At 40.6% G+C, this 15,542-nt stretch overlaps 1 protein-coding gene across 2 annotated transcripts in view; it reads right to left on the bottom strand.

Annotated features, from left to right (window-relative positions):
• Positions 1–15,542, bottom strand: part of PARD3B (par-3 family cell polarity regulator beta) — a 725,193-nt gene that overhangs the window by 635,309 nt on the left and 74,342 nt on the right. The window lies entirely within an intron of this gene.

Genomic DNA, 15,542 nt, shown 5'->3' on the forward strand with positions numbered 1-15,542 from the left:
CTGCACCTTGGGTCTTCTAGTGTGGTAGACGCCTGCTTCAATGATCTGGTGCTCGAGTGCCTGTTCCTGGCTGCTGCTATGATCAGGTGCCTCAGTGCTGTCTTTTAGTCCAGCCCTTTCAGCCACTGTAGGATTTCCAATGTCAGCCACCTCAGCTATCTGTCGAGTGTACATCCCATGCAGGGTCTGTCTTGCCAGGGCACTTCTTCTGCTTGCTCTCCTCCTCCCATGTCGCTGCTGCCTCAGGCACTCTCAGCAGCTCATCTTTTGCGGGGCCATCTTTAACTTTGATGTACCTCCTGGATGTTCCGCGGTTTCGTCCAGGAACGTGGCTTTGAGCTCACCAAGCCGCCGCCTTCTTTCGGCTGGTATAAGTCTCTGGTGTTCGGATTGGGGTGGAAACTCCGTGCATTGTGAGAGCTTTCGGGTCTTCAATCGCAGGCTTCCATGTCCTCCTTTCGCAGCTCACTATACCGGCAGGGTATCTGTTGATGGCGTGGATCTGTTCGTCCCACTGCGCTGCGCTCTTCAGGACCTGTCTTATCCTTGGTATTTTGGATGTTGCTGTCTCTCCTTTGCCTCCTCATCGTGGTTCCATGTGACTGTGGGACGCCAAGGTATTGTAGCTGGTCTGTATGTCTGCTAGGTGGCCCGGCTGGTAGTTTCCACCCCATCAGTCTTGACTACCTTCCTCTCTTCACTACCACCGGCACACTTCTCCAGTCCGAAGACATCCGAATCCTCATGGTAGATCCGCGTCAGGTGGATTAGGAGTCGATTGTCTCGTTCATTTTAGCATACAGCTTGATGTCATCCATGTAGAGGAGGTGGCTGATGGTAGTTCCACCCTGAACCTGTATCCAGTCCTTGTGATTGTATGGTAACACACACACACACACACACACACACACACACACACAGATAGTGATATTATGCATTAGCTGCCCAACTGCCACAACGGAAGTTGATTTCGCACACCATATTGCATCTTCCTCCTTTTAGTCCCCTTCGCCCCACCACACACACACCCACAGACGATAACCAGAAGGGGCAGCCTACCCCACTGCAAAACTAATACATTTGATGAAACAAATTTAGTAGTAACATGTTTAAAAAACATGCTTCTTGTCCGACACATGGAGCAAGTCTCTTTTCCTCTCTCTGACCATCCTAGAGTGTTGCCGTCTTCTACTTACACTCTTTATAGGAGATTTTTCAAACTTTTTGCCCAAACTTTTCCCTTGGGACAGCAAATCAAAAGGTATGGATAGTGAGGAAGGCATCCAGGTGTCTTTCACTCTTATTGAAGAGGTTACCTATGCCGACAGGAGAACCATAGAGCTATGTTGACAGCAGAAGCCCTCCTGTCGACATAGTGCTGTCTACACAGGAAGCTAGGTTGATATAACTGGATCGCCCAATAGTGAGAATTTTCCACACTCGAGTGATGTATTTATACCGACATAAGCTTGTAGTTTAGACCAGAGGTCGGCAACTTTTCAGAAGTGGTGTGCCGAGTCTTCATTTATTCATTCTAATTTAAGGTTTCACATGCCAGTAATACATTTTAACATTTTTAGAAAGTCTGTTTCTATAAGTCTATAATGTATAACTGAACTATTGCTGTATGTAATGAAAGTAAGGTTTTAAAAATGTTTAAGAAGCTTCATTTAAAATTAAATTAAAATGCAGTGTCTCCCGGACCCGTGGCCAGGACCCGGGCAGCGTGAGTGCCACTGAAAATCAGCTCGCGTGCCGCCTTCAGCACACGTGCCATAGGTTGCCTACCCCGGTTTTGGTTTAGATCAAGGCTCAGACTGAACATCCTGGATATAGTCTCCAAGCCTAGCTCTGCTCCAAAATCAGATGGCAGCAACAGGATAGCAACTCAGAAATAGCGGTCTTTTCACTGCTCCAGCAACAGTGTACTACACAGCACCTGTCTGCAATCTGCCAGCTCACCTTTATCCACAATTCCTGCAGATTTTACTCAGATAGCAGTTCCACTTAGAATTCTACTTTCGATGTACATTCCAATACCACCACCTCCCAAACCAAACAAGTAATTGAAAGGCTTCTCCTACCGGGAAAAAGTGGCCTGACCATCAAATCCACTCACACAGCTACTATGGCAAGTTGTTTCTGTCCCTAGTACAGACCCCCAACATCGTCCATTCAGGCCAAGGATTTGCCCCTCACCTAGCCCATGGCCTCTTCAGACCCTTCAGCATTTCCCCTTCCTCTCTTCCCATGTGGCCTCAGGCCCTGTAGTCTCAACATTTAATCTCCAGGGTCTGGTTTCCCTCCTCCCATCCACTCCTCCTCCTAAGTTTGAGATAAATATAAAATTCTCTCTTTTCATCTGAGATACAGAAAATAACTGCAATCATGCTCCCCCAAGCCCCATTTGCCAGACATAGGCCCCATCCCAATCAAGGAAAACTCTCTACCTCCCTTCCTATGAATCAACCCTCCCACACCCACACCTTAGATAACAGCACTCAATGCCACAGCATCACCCATTCTGGCTGCCTACTGAAAAAGGGCTCTAAAACATTCCTGAGAGGGTCACAAGCCTTTGAGAACTACTTTGAAACAGTCCCTGGCCAAGTGAGGGAGGCTCCATATGAGTGGAGGGGGGTCTGCAGTGCCCCAGGTGTAGTTCAGCCCTGGGTCCAATGGGAGCATCGCAAGGAGGCTAGAGCATGCTTATGCTTTGGCTCCTGCCAGGGTTGCTTCCAGACTGGTCAAGGTGAGAGTTCTGGCCTGGAATCAACCTTTATGACATACACCAACACTCAGGGAAAGTAAAACTTTGTACAAAGACACAGACATAAAAGTGTTGACATTAGATTCCACGAAGAAAGACACAGGTGTGTGGTAATAAGAAGCCACCTTACAGTGAGGGTACGTCTACACTACAGGATTATTCTGATTTTACATAAGCCGGTTTTGTAAAACAGATTGTATAAAGTCGAATGCATGCGGCCACACAAAGCACAATAATTCGGTGGTGTGCATCCATGTACCGAGGCTGGCGTTGATTTCTGGAGCATTGCACTGTGGGTAGCTATCCCGTAGCTCCCGCAGTCGCCCCTGCCCATTGGAATTCTGGACTGAGAGCCCAATGCATGATGGTGCAAAAACAGTGTCACGGGCAATTCTGGGTAAATGTCGTCAGTCATTCCTTCCTCCATGAAAGCAATGGCAGACAATCATTTCGCACCCTTTTTCCCTGGATTGCCCTGGCAGACGCCATAGCATGACAACCATGGAGCCTGTTTTGCCTTTTGTCACTATCACCGTATGTGTACTGAATGCCGCTGACAGAGGCGGTACTGCAGCGCTACACAGCAGCGCTACACAGCAGCATTCATTTGCCTTTGCAAGGTAGCAGAGATGGTTACCAGTCGTTCTGTACTGTCTGCTGGGCCACTGTAAATTGGCGATGAGACGACAGTTATCAGTAGTTCTGTACCGTCTGCTGCTGTTATGGGTGCTCCGGCTGACCTTCGCTGAGGTCGGCCAGGGGCACAAAGACAAAAATGGAGGGAATGACACTCCGGGTCATTTCCTCTTATGTTGTATCTAAAAATACAGTCAGTTCTGCCTAGAATATGGGGCAAGTGTACTAGAGAACCAGTGTATCATAGAACCAGAGAGCACAGCCGCTCTGTGTCAGATCCCACAGAAATGATGAGCTGCATGCCATTCCAGGGGGTGTCCGTGCAACAACTCCACCCGTTGCTTCCCTCCTCCCCCAACCCTTCTGGGCTACCATTGCAGGGTCCCCCCATTTGTGTGATGAAGTAATAAAGAAGCAGGAATAAGCAACACTGACTGTTATCGTAGATAAAAGAGAGGGGAGCATGCTCTAGCTGCTTGATAGTCCAGGCAGGACATTTAAACGGTGGAGGGGAGAGGAGCGCCAGATCCGCTGCTATGATAGTCCGGCAGTACAGAATCTTTCTTTAGACATGAATGGAGGGGGGGCTGATGGAGTTCAGCCACCCAGTTGCTATGATCGAGGACAGTTACCAGCCTTTCTTACCCCACATCCCTTTACGGGTTATGACCAGGAGTCATTCCTAATTTTACCCAGGCAACCCCGGCCAACCTCACTGAGCCAGCCAGGAGCACTCACAGCCATGATGAGGACTTTACAGTCCTACTGCACTGTACTCGTCTGCCACGGGGAAGGGAGGGAGAGGATGCTGCTGTTCAGTGCCCCAGCACCTTGTCACCAGCAGCATCAGTAGACATATGCTGACATTGGGAAAAAAAGTCAGAACACTATTTTTTCCCTTTTCTTTCACGGAGGGAGGGGGAGTAAATTGACGAGATATACCCTGAACCACCCGGACAACATGTTTGACCGACAGGCATTGGGAGCTCAGCCAAGAATGCAACTGCTTTTGGAGACTGCGGGGACTGTGGGATGCTGAGTCCCTATTCCCCGTCGTCTCCTCCATGAGCATCCGTTGATTCTTTGGCTTTCCGTTACGCTTGTCACATCAGCACGTGCTGTGGACTCTGCATCACAGCCTGGAAGATTTTTTTCAAATGCTTTGGCATTTTGTCTTCTGTACGGAGCTCTGATAGAAAGATTTGTCCCCACATTACAGCGATCAGATCCAGCATCTCCCGTACGATCCATGCTGGAGCTTTTTTTTGGATTTGGACTGCATACGCACCGTGCTGATCAGAGCTCCACGCTGGCCAAGACAGGAAATGGCATTCTAAAAGTTCGCAAGCTTTTCCTGTCTACCTGGCCAGCGCATCCGAGTTCAGATTGCTTTCCAGAGCAGTCACAGTGGTGCACTGTGGGATACCGCCCGGAGGCCAATACCATCGATTTGCAGCCACACTAACTCTAATCCGATATGGTAATACCGATTTCAGCGCTACTCCTCTCGTCGGGGAGGGGTACAGAAACCGGCTTAAAGAGCCCTTTATATCGATACAAAGGGCCTCGTTGTGTGGACGGGTGCAGCGTTAAATCAGTTTAACGCTGCTAAAAATCGGTATAAATGCGTAGTGTAGACCAGACCTGAGTGAATGAGAATACCTATAGTTACACATTAGATCAGTTAAAAAAATAAACGGGATTAAAACACAAAAACAAAAAAAAAACCCACCGTCCTCTGAAGCAGTGGTTCTCAAACTGGGGGTCGGGACCCATCGGGGGTCACGAGGTTATTACATGGGGGGTCATGAGCTGTCAGCCTCCATCCCAAACCCTGTTTTGCCCCCAGCATTTATAACAGTTTTAAATATATTTTAAAGTGTTTTTAATTTATAAGGGGGGGCTGCACTCAGAGGCTTGCTATGTGAAAGGGGGTCACAAGTACAGAAGTTTGAGAACCACTGCTCTGAAGCATCTGGGACTGGCTGTAGACAGACTAGATAACAGACTAAAGCAACCAGTGGTCTGATGCAGCAATTCCTATGTTCCTATCGCAGCTGTCCCACTCATCATTTTGTTTACATGGTCTATTATTTTGCCTTGGCTGCAACCCCTGCCTTTTTGGACAGCATCTTGATTATCTGAATTTCATCTGAGAGGGGACTAATAGCTTCCTATAAACCAGATTCCAATTCAACTGTCTGAAGTGGATTTTTTTTTCCTTCTTAACAAAAAAGAATCCGAGAGTGCTAGCTATATTACATTGAGATTACATCCCTAGTACAGAGTTACATCAGAGAGACAAAACAGAAAAGATAGAAACAGGCCTAATCAAGGTTTCTTGAATTCTAATGCATCTGTTATGCTATTATCATGCCATGGAGTTATGAATGTTTTAACCTTTTTGATTTTTTTTTTTCCAGCAGAAGTGTTTTATTCCTGGATATCAGATTACTTGTATGAAGAGAGATATAACGTTTTAAATGTAATAGAGGTTTTTATTTCATCTTTTTATAGCTAATTAGTTGAACTTTGACAAGAGAAAAGAAGCATTAAACACTGGTCCTCAAAACAGCAATTATGTTCATTTGTTTGTTAATGGGAAACTATAGACGTATTGTGGAGCTACTGTTGCAGTTGTACACCAAGTTGGCGGGGTCGGGGGAGAAGGGACTCAAAAAATGGAGAAAGACCTTAATTTTCAAATTATCTCAAGTTAATTTTTTTCCTAATGCCTTTTTAGCAGAACATTAAAAATTTAAATGCAAAATGAAGTGTTTATACTGCAAAGAAGTCATGCACAACAAGGAAGTTTATAGGGTACAAGCTTAGCTACTTAATTGATCAAGTGCCGTCAACAGTGGCAATACCAGTATTTTTTAATTCCTCAACAGTAGCAACGGTAAGAAAAACAGCATCTGCTTCAGAAAATATGTGAAGTGAAAAACAGTTAAAATCAAGACTACAGCACGACTTTCTAGAAATGAAGGAGGATTGAAAGGAAAATCAGTTCAGCCACCTAAAATTTGTTTCAGATCAAGAAATTTTTAATATGCAGCACATTTCACACAAGGTTAACCACTTCAACCAAAGCAAAAAGATATACATTAACATTAAGGCCCTATCTCTTAATGACAGAAAAATAAGGGAAAGAAGGCTGAGGTTTTCTACCCATTTCTGACCCATTCACTGTGCCTGGATACTATAACTCAGTGTCTAGCAGAAAGACGTTTCTACACAAAAACATAATTTAAAAGTATAGGTTAACTATGAATTACCTTATTTTTGTGTAAGCCAGTCCCTTCATTCTTATTTTCATTAAGGCTACACTGTATATAAAAATTCTATTTATCTTCCTCAATATGCCATTATTAATTGTTAAGAATCTAATTTTTAGCACATTCAGCCATTAAAAGCAATGTGATTTATGTTGTCTTGCATATTTTGAAAACAAACAAACCAGGCTCATAACAATTCAATTTAGGATTTGAAGAGTGCAAACCAATGCAAGACTATGGTCTCAACAGATTATAGATGTCCAATTTCATAGTACACTGCAAGCATATACAATTTTTTCTTCTCCGTAGTGCAAGTTAATCAATCATTTAACAACTTTAATCAGAGAAAGCCATGATGGGAGGGAACAGCCATAGCTATAGACCACCACCTCCATTCCTCTGTACATTTTGAATATGCAGATAACTAGAATATTACTAGTATTTTATGCTAATAAACTATTTTGCTTCACTCATTAAGTTTAATATTTAATTTCTAATTTTATATCTCCATTTGCAACTCAAACTATTATGTGAAATAAGACAGACACTTTGAGGAATATCCCAGGCTTTACCTATATTGGTCTCTTAACCGTTAGTGAATACTAACATTGAAAGAGTTTGTTACAAGAGGCAACAAGAAAATACCTATTGCAGGAGACCGGAGTTAAAGGATGAGGAGAAATTACATCTCCCCTGCAGGAGAAACGGCTTCTGAACTCACAATGGATGACGAAGCATGACTAGCACCCCTCTGCCTTTCCACAGCTCAAGAGGCAATCGTGTCCTTAGCTGTCCCCTCTGCACAGTGGTCAAGCCTTCTGCCTTGGCAGGAACCACACTGTCATCAGGTCTCTTCCCATGTCTCCACCACTTCCTAACTCTAGCCCATCCCCAAGAGGGCTATGGAGCTTTCCTAATGGAATTCCATCAGGTTAGGAGGAATGTACATGGTGAGAACTGTTCACTCTGCTCCAAATCCTTTTTACTGGGCCTGTGTGTGACAATCCTCAACTATTTAAGAGTAGAACTACTGTCCCTTCATTCGTACTCACCAATTTAAGTTGAAGGGAGCAATCTGTAAGAATCAGTATCACATAAGATGTGGGAGTTACTATGAAAAAGATTGTGTAAATTTTATGAGAGAGAAGTGATGTTGCCTTAATCTACTTCAACACTTGACACGGCCTAAGTCCATTATTCAAGTCTAAGTAATCTCAGCATGAACTCAAGCACTGATGTTCTTTTGCTTTCTTTCATGAAGCATCTTTTTGTCACAATGCTTACACATGAGTCCATTAGTGGTATACTTCTATTAAAAGAGGAAAGTCACAAAGCACGTCCTTAACTCTTCACACCTGCTGCAGTGTAAAAGTGATTTGTATTCCCACGTCAAATGCCACGTAAGATTCATTAGCACCATATTTGCTTACTACAGAAAGGCCTGTGGAAATTAATAGAGCAAATGTTCTACACGTTTTTAGCCATATGAATCTCAAAACTAATACAAAACAGTGTAGGCAGTAAAACAGCTAACCAAAATTACAGAATTATGTTTTAATTGCTTAAAACATAGCATACCTCCTTATATCTAATTAAGAGTACTGCAGCAGTTGCTATGCCAAAGTATATTAATCTTGTTATATTAAGTACCACTGCAAACACTTAAGCACAGACATAACTTAACATACCAGTATTCCCACTGAGATCACATCTCCACTGAAATCCACTCACCAAAAGAAATATACTGTAGTAGCACACATTATAAATACTCAAATGCATATAAGAAAGAATTTATTACATCTTTGCAAAAATATTTTTTTTACTATTGAATTTATTTAAAAGTCAGAATTTGAAATCTAATCTTTCCCAAAAGTCTTTTCCCTCAGAATTAATGTACACCTCTACCTTGATATAACACTGTCCTTGGGAGCAAAAAAAAATCTTACCATTATCAGTGAAACAATATAATATCAAACTTGCTTTGATCCACTGGAGTGCGCAGCCCCGCCTCACCCCCCCCCCCCCCCCGGAGCGCTGCTTTACTGCGTTATACCCAAATTCATGTTCTATCAGGTTGTGTTATATCAAGGTAGAGGTGTATAGATTTTCACAAACCACACCCCTATTTAAATGTTTGGAAGGTACATACTACCGAATGTGTATGTTGTTTGACTGTAATCACAATGTTTACAAATGAAGTGTTGCATATCCCACAAGCAAAATTTTAGGTTCTGTTTCTCTGGTACATTACTTTTCAATTGATCCCACTACTGGTGCTCAACACTGTGTTCACGATGCATTTTTGTCCTCTCCTCCCCCACTCCTTTAATATATAAATAGTTGACAAAACATTAAAACTGGGAAATGCTAACAAACACTAATACATGAAAACTTGCTCAAGCTCTCTCCAGTTTTTGGTGCTCCTGTCTTTCGGCTGAAGATTTTATAATATTTTGACATTTAGAATCTTTCCAAGAATGAAGTGACTCAGACTCACAATCCTATGCGTCATCTATCAGAACTTTTTTTCTTTATTTGTTTTAAAAATCAACTTAGCAAAGCATTGTTTGAGGAAAATATATTTTTACCTTCTCACAGCCCATTAAGATTTGTGTCTAATTTTAAATGGAAAGGATGCTAGATGTAAAATCCCATTCAAAACAGGCAATGAAACTCCAATTATGTTGACTAATAAAGCAGGCTGATATTAGATGGTTAGTGACGGTCAAAGATCCATGGTAGTCACATTTTTACCAAACATACTTACTAATCAAAGCTTTTAATTGTACAAATTGCTGCTTATGAGCTTTGAAATATTTGCTGTTATTTATTCAAAATATGTTTGATCCTTCTCAGTCTGAACTGATCCTTAAAATAGAAACCCCCAGTTCACAGAAAATTTGGGATAAAAGATTTTTATGATACAAAAATATTACATTAACTTTAGAAAAAAATTAAAATGTTGGAGTTCATAAGTGTCCTTTCTATCCCATTTGCTTCCGGTAGTTTAGTTGAAATAACCAATTATTCTTTACAGCATGCCCCAAGAATATCTATTTTAACTAAATACCATGTCACCTGAACCAATGGCATTAAACCTGAAGAAGTTTAAAGCTTCAATGGATGAAGAAGAGGTTAATTTACTCAAACAGGAATTGCAATATGGCTTTAAATTTATAAAAGTGATTTTTCTTTAATGTGCTAAGCAGTAATATATGACCAGTTATACAGTTATGTGGCCATGAACACTATGAAGCATGTTATGAAATATGAAGTCAAACACAAGAGTGCCTCTAGTATCCAAGTAGTAAGTATACGATACTGTAATTGCATAGCCTGCAATGTAATACTACACTTATTTTAATGACTGGGCTAATGAGTTCTGAACTTCCAGCCTATGTGGATACAGGTTCATAATTACACAGCTTGAAATCCTCATCAGCAAATCCAACTGCTCCTGAAATCCAAATCATTTTATAACCTTGAATAATGCATGGCACCTCTGCAGCAAGAAATTAAAACAAATTTCATAAAAATGCAGAGATTCGTAATCTATATTCTGCAAGAAACAATGAGCCACTAAGCAACATTTAGTCCAGTAAGTTCTCAATGGTTGCTGAATTTTTCCCCTCAAGCACCTATCAGTCAGATCCCATCTCAGGTGAACGACATTTGAAATACGGTTAAAATCATGGCACAACCCTTTCAGAGAGAGGCTAAACTAGATATTCTGTTCTCTAAATGTGTAGAATTGACCCCATAGCATCACCTCTTCCCTCCTCCTCCCTTAAAAATGGTGTGCTTTGGTGGGGAGGATAAATGTAAAACAGGAACTAGAGGAGTTTTTCAAAGCATGGTGTTACTTAATTTTAAAAACCGACAACCTCCTTAGTTCATCAAGAAGTTAACAAACCAGGACCTAAACATTTTTTTACAACAAAATTCACGCACTTTTTACATGGTTTCAATAAAAAAAAAATCCAGTGAAAAATAATTAGTTTTAGCAGAGAGTTTTGCTTTGTGTTTTTAGAACAAATCCAAACACTTGGAGAAAAACTCAGAACGTGCAATCCAACACAAATCGAGATGAGAGAAAAAAGGTCCTCAGAATCCCTCAAGGAAAGAGTGTGGAAATTCACACAGCTCTATTATTTTCCAGCAAGTCAGAATCTTTTTTCAGGTCAAATTTAAAGTCACTGATGAAATATTTGGAAGAGCTATTAGAACAGCTCCTGCAAATGTATTTCTGCTTTAAAACAAGAGCAGCGAGGGGTAATTTTTTAATTTTATTATTTTCTTCCTTCTAAGTGAAAGATATCCCCCAATCGCAGCTACATAGTTAGTATCTACATACTGTATAATATTTATTCCTACTGAAGGATGTTTTGACTATAACTGCTACTTTTTTAAATATGCAAATGATTCTCAAAAACATTTTTATTTTTACAGTTTGATTGCTGAGAATTAGTTAAGAACATGTAAATACCATTTATCAACATTTTCCTAATATGGGTAAAGATTTTCATCCCAAGAAATTTAAGTAAAGGGCAAAACATGAGGAAGTATTTAAACTCATGGGGCAAACAATGTTATGTCACCTTACATATTATTGCTGTTAACTTAAGTATATCCTCAGACATACAGTATAGAGCTAGAGAATGGAGAACCACAGACGTATCCTGAATGTAGCAAAGCTAAAATGGGAATACTGAATGATAGCTGTTAGAAGCTACAGTCGTATTATTAAGAATCATCAAACACTTCTTTAAAAATTAAAAGTCTACATAAAAAAAAAAAAAAGCTAAAAAATGACCTTTTCAGTTACTGTAAATTGCCATGTATTCGCAGGGGCGAAAGGAAATGCAGGCCTGTTATTTACCAGGCTGCACGTGGCAATAGACTGTATAGGTAAGGGATGCAAGGAGAGTATGGGTCAACGAATGCAACTGCACGACACATACACAACTAAACATAATCAATTTGTAAAGTTTTATATTGGGGTATAGTTAAAGCAAGGGGTAAGGAGCAGCGTATGATTAGCTAATAGGGTTAATAAAACTTAAAAACACACAATGACTAAAATTCTAACTAACAATAATTACTAAACAAACAAGATGCAGCATTTAGTAAATAACGATATTATAAATACAAACCAAACGCATAACGACCAGCAAATGTAGAGATCTCTGTTGAAGCACGTGAAGCTGAGGGAGCTCGAGGTGATTCGGGCTCGGTTACGGGTGTACACAGATAACAGATTCGTTTTTCTTTCTCTCTCGTATAAGCAATTTGGATTTGAAAATGTCCTGCCTGCACATGGCCAGCCAGCCTAAAGTACCCCACTAGACATCAACAAAGAAAGTGTTATAGGGGACAGGAGCCCAAAACCTGTGTGTGTTCGTTTCTGATTGGCACAAGCAAAGTTTACCCCAAGTAGGGGAGCAGGTGCCTAAAAGTCTGGCTTCGCCCCCAAAAGGTGAGGTGATGCATATTGTTTTAGAATGCGTTCAACACTGAATGACAAAAGAAGAGCCCAGGGCAATACTGGTAAGGGAAAGTTCTACAGGATGCAGACAGGAACTCATCTTAATGGTTACCATTCTCTGCCACACAAATGTTAGGATGTACTTTCCCCCTACATACATTAGAATGGGATCATTACTGAAGCAACACAAAATATGAGTGCAAACTCCAAAAAACTGAGTAGCAAGGTGCCATTTTGGCTGATATCTAGGCATCTTTTGACAGGGATATTAACTGTTGCCTCAAGATGACACTTAAAACTGGTTTGAACGGTTTTTATGGGTTCTTTTTACATATCTACTACATTCCTCCTTTTCCATCCTGAAAATCCCTAACTTTAGAACTGGCAATCCCTGCATCATCTCTTTAGCACCAAAAAACTTAAAATATAAGAACTGACTGCCCTTGGAAGAACAGTTTTCTGAAACAAGGGATTCAAACTTTCAAGACTACAACTAAGATACTGGCAGAAGCCCAAAGTAAACTGAAAAAAGTTTGACGCACATGTCAGTTTTCTATGCACGCTTGCAGCAACAAATTTAATTGCCAGAAAAACAGATATGTTAAAACAATGGTTTTGCTATGGTACTCATTAATTGGAAGTCATAATAAAAGATTGTGTGTCAAAAATTCAGTCCAGAACAGCATTCTATACCTTATAAGGAAAAGCGCTCTTTTTTTTTTTTTTTTTTTAATATAAAGAAAAGAAAAAGGTCGTGTTTGCTGTAAGTTTCATTAAAAAGTCAAGAGTTTATTTTACAATACACTGGCCTGTATTATTATACATACATTTCACAGAAAAAGGATTTAGACCTATTTTATCAGTTACTATAATGTTTTTTTAAAAAAATAATAATAATAAATGATTTTATCTGTGTTGTGATGCTGGCAGACCTGACGCCAGCTCAGGCCAAGGCCCCTATGTATCAAATGAACACTGACCGATACACAGCTGGAAACCAGTCTGGCTCAACCATTAGCAGTGTTAAAATAGATGTTACATTTATAAGAATGTGTTTAGCCTTTATCAAATGCTTGTCGGATACTGCATGCATTAATCTTACTTTTAACATCTATAACTCCATGTTACAAAGTTATATTGAATGTTTGCACTGTAAACCTCTGTAACTCACCAACAGGACAGAACAATTAACTAATGTAAAATGCTGGCTTCCTACAGAAAGTGGTAGGTTTTGCCCACTAAGATGGCTCATTTGGTTTCAGTGCGCCTTTGTGAAACATCAAAGAACAAAGACTGCATTTGTCCCCTGGCCCATGAAGAGGAGACCTGTGTGTGAACTCATGCCATCAGCCTGAACTCTGGGAAAAGTGGAATAAAAATTCCCAACAGGAAGAAACTGGAGAACCTCTATACTGCTTGGATTTTGAGAGAGCACGATTCCAAACATAAACAACAGACCCCTCCAGCTGCTTAGCTCTAAAGGACATATAGAGCTTGCATATTACAGCAGCTTCTACCACCTTTTGGAACCTAAGACTAAGTCATTTCTGTATGTTTACTTGCTTTAATCTTGTAAAATAACAAGATTTCTTTTTCTCAGCTAACAGATCTTTAGTTAGTTTATTGCAGCATTGCTACAAGCACTGTCTTTGGTGTAAGATCTGAAGTGCAAATGACCTGGGGTGAGTGACTGGTTCTTTGGGTAATCATTGTAATTTTTGGTGTAAGGAACCATCTATCACAACTAGAAGCTTGCCAAGGTGGCAAGATAGAGTACCCAAGAGGACTCCAACTCCATGGTTAGGCTGTTACAGTGCCTGAGGAGCTTACACTTCATACACCTAAATATAGAATTCACAACCAGTTTGGGGTTTGTACCCTGCTTTGTAACAGTTTGCCCTAAGGTTGGTACACAGCCTCTTGAGCCACTCCCGACAGCATGACACGGGCCTTTTAGCGAGAGAAAAGGGGGGGGGGGGGGAGAAAAGGTTGTACCTTCCAAAGGAAAGATTTAGGTAACTTGAAAAAAAATCTCATAAAAAACAGGATAAAACAAGAAGTCTACAATTTACACTTCTATTGTTGAAAAAAATTCAGAGAATCACAAAAAAAAATCCCTACATATCTAGCTCTAATATTTTAACAGAACTTTCAAAATGCATATGATTAGCACAATATAACTAAAAAAAAAAAATTCTACTTGACTTAGTTACTAGAAGGGTTTACAAGGAACCCAGCCCCCACCCACATCCCGCCACCTAGACAAAACTAGACTTTAAATCACATTTAACCAAGCAGAAAGTTTTCTCTACTTGTATGTATTATATATGAGCATGAGGTTCATTTCAGGCAAAAATTTCTGTAGAAACTAACATCATTATGTTCAGTGAATGTCATTTAAACCCTTATTTTCTTTAAAAGGAATTTTCAGTTTGAGAAAGAGAAAAGCCTGAACAGTCTAAACGTCTGTGTCCCCCCAAGTGAATCACTGAGTAAGATTGTTCTAAAATAGCAAAGTTAACATTTCAATTCATGTTAAGAAAAAAAGTTTCCTCAGTTTCATTGTACCTTTCCCACATCATTTTTATTGTTCAGATTACTCTTCTCTATTTGTCTTTAATACTATACTGATAGTATCAAAGTAGATCCTTGCCACACTTCAATTTGTCCAACACTAACATGCAGGTTATCTATTTCTTTGCCATCCATAGCCTCAGAAAGCCGTTAGCTACATTCCCTCTCCAATAAGAAATATTTGATGGGGGCGGGAAGAATGCACAACTGAATACAAGGAAAAACAATGGGGAAAAACTGGATAACACTAGACAGTATATATTAATAAATATGGCACTACAATGCATGGACAATTGTGCTAGTCACCTTTATCTATGGCAGGGGTACTCAACTCAGAAGACCCAAATGCAAATAGAGTTGTAGAGAACCACTGTATAACACCAGCACATCATCTTCCCAATCATTCCCAATGACTACTCCTAACCGTGAGTAATGGAAAGATTAGGGTGCCTGCTAAAATAAAAGGCATGCCTCAAGGCTATTTGAAGAGAAAATATCCCTGTGATGAGTAAGAGTCCAATAAGCTAAGCAGAATACACAGCCTGAGCCATGCTGGGCTGTGGGGCTACTCAAAGACAATGTACACTGGATAGCAAAGACCTTTTTTTTAATAAAAGAACCAGACAGAGTTTCATTTACTATTGGCCTGCTCCTCGTAGTTCTCTAACTAGTCAGAACTTCAGCCTTCTCTGCATCAGTAGTTGCAGATGGGACTAAAGAGAATCCCAGTCCGACTGTCATACCCGGATTGTAGTCCATCAACCTGAGGCCAGGTCTACACTGCGACTTTAAATCGGTT

This window comes from Chelonoidis abingdonii, chromosome 10 (genome assembly GCF_003597395.2).
Source record: "Chelonoidis abingdonii isolate Lonesome George chromosome 10, CheloAbing_2.0, whole genome shotgun sequence".
NCBI classification, from domain to species: domain Eukaryota; kingdom Metazoa; phylum Chordata; order Testudines; family Testudinidae; genus Chelonoidis; species Chelonoidis abingdonii.